Genomic DNA, 8,651 nt, shown 5'->3' on the forward strand with positions numbered 1-8,651 from the left:
GGAACTAGATAGAGGTGATAGTTGCACAACATTGTGAATGTACTAGGGAAAAAAAGGCTAGTTTTATGTGATGTGACTTTAACCCCAATTAAAAATAAGCAACAAAAAAGGTACAGAAAAGTAAAGAGAGCAGAATGTTGCTAATTGAGGAAGCTGGAGGGTGGGGACATGAGGGTCCATTGTATTTTTATTGTATTTTTCTCTCTCCTTTGTGAATGTGTGAATTTTTTTTTTTAAAGAGATGGGATGTGGGTAGTGGTGGCATAGGAAGAATGCAGGGATGGAGGGAGCTTCTCTGTGGGTGAGTGCACCCCCAGTTCAGCAGCTAGATGAGCCCCTGGCCTGCAAAGTAAAAGGAAATGAAGGAAGCAAGCTCTGGGGTCCAAGGCCCGGGAGAGAAAACTGACCCCGCACCTGTGGATTTTGTGAGACTCGGAAGAGATCATGTTGAAAGGGGGGCAGGGAGAAGAATATTTGCTTCTAAAGCATATTTGACCTAAAGCCATCTCTGGGCAGATGTAAGAGAGCTAATCACAGGGGCTCTCTGTGGGGGAGGGGGCCCTGCCTGAGGGGACAAAATTAGAGGGGGCTTTTCCTGCTTACCTTTTGACACTTAAGGGTTTTTGAACCATGTGAGTACAGTACAAATTAAAATATTAAACTGAAATATGAGATGGTGTATGTCAAGAGATGGTAAACTTTTTCTGTAAGGGGCCAGATAATAAGTATCTTAAGTTTTGGGAGTCATATGGTCTCTGACATCCACTCAACTCTGCCCCTGTTGAGGCACCAAAAACAACATGTAATGAATGGGCATGGCTGTGTGCCAATAAAACTTTATTTATAAAAACTGATGATTATTGGGTGAATTTGGCCCCTGGGCTATAGTTTGCTGACTGCTGGTATGTGTAAATTTCTCAGCATCTGCTACATATCAAATGTTTTTCTTAATTCCAGGCTCTGCCATAAGTCACTTAAGCCTCCATCGCCTCCAGTTCAAAATAGGAGGATTGTTGTGAGTAAAAAATGAGACATCTGAATATTAAAGTACAAAAAAAATAAATTAATTAAATTAAATGAGACATCTGATATTAAAGTGCACTGTGCACTCTAAAATGCTATGCACTGTAAGTTGCTATTATTGTTATGCCTGAGGCCATAAGTCTTTGCAATTAGCATTGAATTTTCCTGTTTTTCAATAACATGACTTGTATGAGTCACTTCACGATGAACACAAATAGCCACCCTGGTTTCCTTAAAAGTCCTTTGAAAATGTCCAAAAGTTCTTCTTTTTCCCTTATGCAAATGAGGCCATCCTGAGTCAGCCACCTTTTAAACTTGTGTCTTTTGCAAGAGTTCGTGACCATGAATAGATTGAACGACCGGCCCCAATTATTCACTCCTCCCTGCAGCCCTGTCTTTGCCATGTTCTCCAAACACAGACTTGAATCCTCATTCTGCCTTGTGACAAAGTGCAGACTATCTCGCCTCTAGGATGCTCCACTATAAACCGCAGTAGCAAGAGCACCTACCAGAAGAAATTATGGTAAAGATTAAATCAAAGTACAGACTGAGAACTTAACAGGGGGCCGGGACACAGCACGCATGTACTCTATGTTAGCTCTGCTCTCATTGTCGTTGTCATCGTCTTCACTTCTCGGAAAAATCCAGAGCAATCGTGAATGATGAAGGCCTGGGTGCCAGACAGCCTGTGCTGGAAATCTTGCTCTAGCCCTTACTAGCTCTGTGACTTTTTAAAAAATATGTTTTTATTGATTTCAGAGACAGGAAGGGAGAGGGAGAGAGAGACAGAAACATCGATGAGAGAGAAACATCAATCTGCTCTCTCCAGGGATGGAGCCCGGAACCCAGGCATGTGCCCTGACCGGGAATTGAACCATTTCAAACGCGGATCCAGCCCGCGGGCCATAGTTTGCCCACGGCTGCTCTGGCCCTTACTAGCTCTGTGACTTTTTTAAAAATGTGTTTTTATTGATTTCAGAGACAGGAGGGGAGAGGGAGAGAGAGAGAGAAACATCAATGAGAGAGAAACATCAATCGGCTGTCTCCAGGGATGGAGCCCGGAACCCAGGCATGTGCCCTGACCGGGAATTGAACCAGTGACCTCCTGGTACATGGGATGATGTTCAACCAACGGAGTCACCCTGGCTGGGCAGTAGCTCTGTGACTTTGAGAAAGTCACTCTAAACCCTCTGTACCTCCATTTCTCATCTGCGAGGTGAGGGTGATGATAATATTTATATTACAAGTTTTTGGAAAGTTAACACATACAAAGCACTTGGAACAGTGCCTGACACATAGTGCACGCTATATAATATCCATCAGGGTCCATTCAGAAAACAGAGGGCATGCAGTTTTCAAACTGGATAGTTTGAGAAACATTTAATAAAATGTACTTACAACAAGAGCAGGGTCAGTGGGATAATGCAGAATCTCCGGGCTAGCAATAGCAGGGAGCTGTTCCCACCCAGGCCCAACTGGGCAAAGAAGGGAGCTGCTTCCAGACCCTGAAGACAGAGAGAGAGCTGTGCAGAGAGCAGCCGGAAGGAGCTGTGGGCTTCTGTAGGCGGGTGCACACAATCCATGGCAACCTAGAATAGAGGAAGCCAAGAAATAAATTCCCCAACCTCACTCTTCTTTTGTCTTTCATCTGTGAGTGACTCCCATGGATCGAACGAACTGGAAGCCAGGTGTGATGGTTAATTTTATGTGTCAATTTGACTGGGCCACATGGGGTGCCCAGATACTTGGTTCCACATTATTCTAGGTGTGTCTGTGAAGGTGTTTTCAGGTAAGATTAACCTTTAAATCCGTGGACTTTAAGTAAAGCAGATTGCCCTCTATACGGTAGGGGGCCTCGTCCAATAGTTGATGGTGGGACTAGAACGAAAGATTGAGCTCGCCCAGAGCCAGAGAGATTTTCTCCAGGAGAAGCCTTTGGACTTGAACTGGAACATTGGTTTTCCCTGCCTTCACACTCAAATGGAGACATTGGGTCTTTCTGGGTCTCTCGAGCCTGCCAGGCTGAAGACTGGAACGATACTATCCACATTCCTGGATCTCCATTTTCCCAGCCCACCTCGCTAATTCTAGACTTGTCAGTCTCCATAACTGCCTGGGCTAATTCCTTATAATAAATCTCCTTCTATATATGCATTGGTGGTTTCTCTGGAGAACCCTGACTAATACACCCAGAGACAAAATAGCCCAGTGATGTCATTCTTATAGGTCAATCTCCCAGGGCACAGAGCAGGATGGAGAAGCGGGGAGGGGGGGGGGGGCTGGATGGCCAATGGACTTTACTCATTTTTCTTTAGCCAGTTTTCAGTTGCCCTTGCATCATCAGTTACTGTCTGAATCCTGGGATCCGGATCATTTTTCTCAGCCGTCTGTCTGCTTGACCTGATTTTTTTCTTCTCTGGATACCAAAGGAAACAAAAGGGGAAAACAGATTCTCCCAGGAATCCCCAGGAAACTTTAAGGACTGTCCTACCTACATATTTACATCCCTAGTGACATCTGTTTTTGAGCCAGTTTGCCCAAGAGAAGTGGGCCATACCTATACCATTTACATTCTCCCGATTATATTTCTCTTGCCCAAAAGAGCAGACAGCTGGCCGGACTTACAATGACCTCCAGGGTGGCGGAGTTCTCTCTGAGCCTAACAGCTGATGCCACACACACAGGGCTCTGCTGGGAAATGTGACACCGTCCACCATGTACACAGTGAACACCTTCACCATCCGCCAGCAAGAGAATTGCTGCTTCTATATCCTGGGCAAAGTCCAATTACCTGGCAACAGCGAGGGGTGGGCAATCAGGAGAGAGGAAGCAAGAGACACACTTGTGAGATAAAATGTCCTCGCTCCTTGCCTATGTGAGCCAATTATTTAAACCAAGAAAGGACACACAGTGAAGGTATCCAAGTTCTGAAGTCCAATCTGCCTGTGCTCAGACCTCAGCTTTACCACGTCCTCCTTCCCCGGTTTCTGCCGCTGTTTTGGCATCTTAGGGCAGCCAGAACAGAAGACTGCAACTGCATGGCTTAAACAGTAAGGATGCATTTGCCCATGCTGCTGGAGACTAGACGTCCAAAATCAAAGTGTCGGCGGGGTTGGTTCCTCCTGCGGGCTGTGAGGAAAGGATCTGCTCCAGGCCTCTCTCCTTGGCTTGTAGATGGCTCCCAGGATGTTCTCCCTATACATGTAGCTGTGTCCAGCTTTCCCCCCCTTTTTTTTAAGGTCACTGGTCATATTGGATTAGAGCCCACCCTAATGACCGAGTTTTAACTACAGTTGACTTTTGGAGAACACAGGTTTGCACTGTGTGGCTCACCTTGACTCCACTCATAAGTGGACCCACACAGTTCAAACCAGCGTTGTTCAAGGATCCACGGTATTTTTGAACTAAGGTTGGGAACCTTCATATGCAGAGGACTGACTTGAGTTATATGTGGATTTTTTTACTTTGCAGGTGGCTGGAACCATTAAGCCCCTCATTGTTCAAGGGTCAACTGTAATTACATTTGCAATGACCCTGTTTCCAAATAAGGTCACAATCTGAAGTTTGGACATTAACCTAAGTCCTGTGTTTGGGGGCACTATAGACTGAATGTTTGTATCTCCCCGAAAATGTATATATGTTGAAATCCTACCCCCCCCCCCCCCCCCCCCCCATGGGCTGCTTTACATGGGCAAGCTGGTAGATTGCTCCTGTCCTATGGATTATTATGAAGCTATATTGTTCAATATAGTAGTCATTCGCCACATATGGCTGCTTAAATTTTAATACAAATAAAAGTGAAATAATATTAAAAATTTAGTTGTTTGGTAACAGTAGCCATATTTTATGTGCTCAGTAGACACATTGAACAGGGCAGAGAGAAAATATTTCTATCATCACAGGAAGTTCTTCTGGACAGCACTAGTATAGAGAGAAATGGATGGCAAGATAGACTCATTTCTGTCTTTTAGTTCAACCTTTATCTATTGAGACCAAATGCAAAGGTTTCTTTAATATGAAGAATCTGGTCTGGATCTATATTTAATTGAGAGTTTATGATAGTAATTTAGAACCATATATTCTTGCATTTTCCTATATGTGCTTTGGCCTTAAAGTATTACACACAAAGATGCTACCCCATAAAATAATGGAAAAAATGCTCTTCAGCTGAGACCTGGGAGCATGGCTTCTGCATTAATTCAAGGAAATATATTGAAAACTAGAGCTGGACCATTCTATTTAGATTCCCAGAAATGTATTTTCTATTCCTTTTGTCCCCGTTTGATGAAGCTTTGCCACTACAGCAAATTATGTAAGTTGTAAACAAAGGGATACATCATTATGAGCAGAACCTGATGTAATATCAGCCTTTAATAGTCTTTTATAAACCTGGTATGAACAGCAGCCCCTTACAGAAAAGCTGCACAATTGATCTAAAGAAAACTCTTCCATTCTGCACACTAACTAGTACAAGAATAAAGAACACCCCACCAGACAATGAATTGTATTGAAATAGAAAATATATGAAACAAGACTGCCAGAGTATTTATCTTTCATTAAAGGAGAAAAACACACATCATTATCTCTAGTAAATGAGCATGCTTGCGAAAGTTGGCCATGGGCTCAGAAAAAAATAACCACAAAAAAGCTACTAGATTCTTTTCCACCAGCAGTGGGCGTGTCACTCCCCAGCCTCACCAGCACTTGGTACTGTCCGTTTGTCCTTTTGATGGTCGCCATTCTAGTAGGTGTGTAGTCAAATCTCATTGGGGTTTTCATTTTCTAATGGTTAATGATGTCATGTACATATACCTGCATTCATAAGCTCTAAAGAAATAAAGGGGTGCACAAAATTCAAAGAAGGGAGAGTTGAGAGTCATGTTACCGGAAAGGGGACTGGCCCAGAGCAGGCCTGCCGGAGACCGGCCGGTAGTGTGTGGGTTCTTGACTTTGTACAGGAAAGGTTTCATAATACGGGTCCAGGTCATTTTGAGCGTACATTTATTAAAGCTGGGGACAGTAAAACACGGAAGGGCCTAGGATAGAAGAAGCAACAGGAGACAGAAAGGTGTGGCTGCTGTCGGCTCACTGGAAAGTCAGAGAAAAGGGGGCCTTGGAGGCAGGTTCAAGGGGTTAGACCGGGATGAGCTGCCACTGCCCATTGCTCCCCTGGCTGTAAGTCAAGTGGGGTCTCTTAGAGTTTAGCAGATGCCTGCCTGTGGGAGAAGAGGAAGGGGAGGCGCAGGTGTGATCCTGGAAGGGAGAGCAAGCCCTGGGTCCTTAGTCTTGAGGGTTTAAAAGTCTGGGAGTTTAGGGGAGATCCTAGGGGAGGGTCTCAATAGAATATTCACCAGCTTCTCCAGGTGTGCCCTTTCAGGATCATGGTCTCCACTCATTGGTAGATGCCAGGGCAAGGGGTCTGAACCACATGACCAGCAACATGCCAGGGGAGGAAAGGCCACCATGGGGGCAAAGTCCAGCACCAGTTTTGCCTGTTGCTAAGGAACCTGGGGCTTTCTTCCCTGGTGACCTTATGTATCTGGCTGTAAATTGCCTGGCCAGTTTGTTCAGCTATCAGTGTCGGTTTCCCCATTCCACTTGCCAAGGAATTTCCCAGCCTCTTACCAACCTGCCTCAAGTCAGGAGGTAGGCATGCAAGATGGTACCGTGAAAGATTGTAGAGCATAAGGGGGGGATGTACTGGGAGGTTTTACTGACCCTACAGGGCAAGAGATGAGACTTCATGTCCTTGGGGACTAGGTGGTGACGAGGCATTGGCATTCTCTACACAGAGCTGGGACTCTGGTAGAACAACACATGAGGGAATGGGCACGAGGAAAACTTTCTGCCAGCTCAGGGAGACTACAGGAAGATTGTACATTTTAAAACATTTTTTTATAATATCCAGTGTGGGCTAGGATATTATAGGGAAAACAGGCATTAATTTATGCTGTGATGGGCATAAACATTGTTAAAAACTTTTGAGAGGGCAAAGTTATATCAATCTAACTAGCATTCATATTATTTAAAATCTAAACATGATGCTATTATTTATTTGGAATTTTTCAGAAGTATGTAATAGAAACTAAGGGCAGTTTAAGCAAAATGATGGTGATGATGATGATAGATGGGAAGGGATGTGTCATACCTAAGATAATACAAGATAAAGTGTCAAATGGGCCTCACAGGATATAGGCCAGTCATCAAAAAGCCATCAGAGCCCTAGCCAGTTTGGCTCAGTGGATAGACCGTCAGCCTGCAGACCAAAGGGTCCGGGTTCAATTCCGGTCAAAGGCTCGTACCTTGGTTGCAGGCTCCTCCTCAGATCGGGGCCTGGTTTTTTATAATATCCAGTGTGGGCTAGGATATTATAGGGAAAACAGGCATTAATTTATGCTGTGATGGGCATAAACATTGTTAAAAACTTTTGAGAGGGCAAAGTTATATCAATCTAACTAGCATTCATATTATTTAAAATCTAAACATGATGCTATTATTTATTTGGAATTTTTCAGAAGTATGTAATAGAAACTAAAGGTAGTTTAAGCAAAATGATGGTGATGATGATGATAGATGGGAAGGGATGTGTCATACCTAAGATAATTCAAGATAAAGTGTCAAATGGGCCTCATAGGATGTAGGGCCAGTCATCAAAAAGTCATCAGAGCCCTAGCCAGTTTGGCTCAGTGGATAGAGCATCGGCCTGCAGACCAAAGGGTCCGGGTTCAATTCCGGTCAAAGGCTCGTACCTTGGTTGCAGGCTCCTCCTCAGATCGGGGCCTGGTTGGTGCTTGTGCAGGAAGCAACCAATTGATGTGTTTCTCTCACATCAGTGTTTCTCTCTGTCTTTCCCTCTCTCAACATCTACACATTGGCTTTGATTTTCCTGCTCTGCATCCATCCACATATTCATGCTCAAATATTCATTGAGCGACTACCACATGATGGCAAAATATATAGCACTGTGGTCACCTTTGTGACAGGCAGGCCTGGCTCTGCTTCTTTCTATGTGCTCTTGGGCACTGTTTTTAATCTCCCTAGTCTCAGTTTTCTTATCTGTGAAATGGGAATAATCGTGGGAGTTGGATATAGGGCTGGTTGAGAAAATGAGATAATAAATGCATAGTGCCTGGAAGATTTTACTGAGTAAGATCTTTTACTCAATATGGTTAGTTATTATTAGTTTCTTGCACACAGTATGTTGGGAATAAATTAAGAGTGATCCCCTTCCCATTGTGCTTACAATCATGAGACCATTCTAGCTTAAACCAAAGGAACTTTTAGTCTCAATTCCAAAGAAGAGTAAAGGCTCTGAAACAGCCAGGTGGGGTGAGGTGCTCTTTCCAATCCAATCAATTGTGGCTGAGGAAGGAAGGAGGGAGAAGCAATCACATTGTACAGACATGGCTTTCTGGCCTGTTTCTTTGGATGGGAGAAGAATTCCCAAAGAGAAGGGTGGAGAGAGGTCATTGCACTACGTATAGACAAGCAGGTACCCCAAAAGGTGTCCACTACAATAACCAGTATCTCAACCCTTCATTTCCAACATTAGCTCAAACCTCGAGAGACGATTTCACAAATGTTCAGGAAAGCCTTCCGTCAGTTACCTATTGCCAAGATAATGCTGC

This window comes from Myotis brandtii, unplaced genomic scaffold (genome assembly GCF_000412655.1).
Source record: "Myotis brandtii unplaced genomic scaffold, ASM41265v1 scaffold680, whole genome shotgun sequence".
Lineage (NCBI taxonomy): Eukaryota > Metazoa > Chordata > Mammalia > Chiroptera > Vespertilionidae > Myotis > Myotis brandtii.